Source organism: Sinocyclocheilus anshuiensis, unplaced genomic scaffold, assembly GCF_001515605.1.
Source record: "Sinocyclocheilus anshuiensis isolate Anshui unplaced genomic scaffold, SAMN03320099.WGS_v1.1 scaffold434, whole genome shotgun sequence".
Classification (NCBI taxonomy): domain Eukaryota; kingdom Metazoa; phylum Chordata; class Actinopteri; order Cypriniformes; family Cyprinidae; genus Sinocyclocheilus; species Sinocyclocheilus anshuiensis.
Window position 1 is genome coordinate 548,323 of NW_015544145.1, and position 1,278 is coordinate 549,600.

General features: G+C 36.7%; 1 protein-coding gene across 1 annotated transcript in view; it reads left to right on the top strand.

Moving 5' to 3' along the window:
- Positions 1-1,240: 1,240 nt before the first annotated feature.
- The window catches only part of LOC107695119 (complement C1q tumor necrosis factor-related protein 6-like), a 9,198-nt gene continuing 9,160 nt past the window's right edge, over positions 1,241-1,278 (top strand). The window contains exon 1 of the mRNA XM_016494926.1: positions 1,241-1,250. The gene's annotated coding sequence lies outside the window, so the exon portion shown is untranslated. The remainder of the gene's footprint in view (positions 1,251-1,278) is intronic.

Sequence of the window (1,278 nt, forward strand, 5' to 3'; positions counted from 1 at the left end):
ATGTGGAAAAAATAAAAAATTCAAACCACAATGACTTTTTATACTTTTAATTCTGTTGGAAGTCTATTCATGCGTTCCTCTCAAGGCAAATGATGGGTGAACTATTCTTTTAATTTCTTAAACACTTAAACATTCCAGAAAGTTCTTACTTAACCCAGTAAGAAAAGCTTTATAATAATGTTTTTCACAGATCCTGACGCTAACGGAGAATAATTATGAGTGCAAAGCTGCAGAGGAGAATGTTGGACAACAATATTGAAAGGAAAATGAGGCAGCAGATGGAGAGGAATGCAGCACGGGTTGAGTAGAGGACAAAATCAGCCTTTTGTCAATCAAAGGTCAATAACAGACTTTAATTTTCTTTCCATATGGAGAGAATGAGATGATTACTATTGCATAAGTAACAGGAATTCAACCAGTGACGCAGACATACTAATGCAAAACAGATGAGTCTGTGAATTCAAAGAAGGGTGTGTATTACATTTAATATTTACAGAACCTCAAAAGTCCTTCTTTTATTACTCTAGATTTTTTGAATGATCCATATGTGCTGAAACATAAAGCCGAACATGCAGTATTGGCCATTATTTGTGAGCTCTATTATTAATGTTGACTCTTAAACTACTCCAACCACATATTGTCTTATTATTTTCCAAGTAGAAGTAAAGTTTTAAAGAAAAATGCATGGGTTTGATAGGGTTACATGGGTAGAAAATACCATTAACTCAGTATAAAACATAAAACTAATCACAATTGGAGGTGAACACAGGTCTCTAAAGACCAAAATCTGGGTTATTCATGTAACAAGCCGCATCCTGCAAACATGCATGCAACAGTTCATATTGAGTTTATGTTTGTGTGTACTTATGTTTATGTTCACAACCGTTGTGGGTTTTCACATTGTTCACTCAGTTCTAATGTAGAGCAGGGAAACGTTTGAAAGAAACAGACATAAAGTTCTGAAAGCAGCTTGTTTGGACACACAAAGGTTTCCCTTCTTTGAAATGCTTCTGACTAGTAAACGAGTAAAATAAATAGGAAAGTCTGTCTCAGCTGGCAGGCTGATTGCGTTGTATGTTCAGGAAAGGGATGGGAGAAAGACATTGAGGGTGAATGAGAAAGCAAGAAAGGGAGGGAGAGAGAAAGAGGGAGGGAGAAATAAGCTGACCAAGGATTTTTCCGTTTCTCTCTTTCTCTATTTCTCTTCTCAGCTCACTGACCCAACTGCAGCTGCAAACGCAACAAGTACTGTAAGTTTTGCTCACACACACACACACA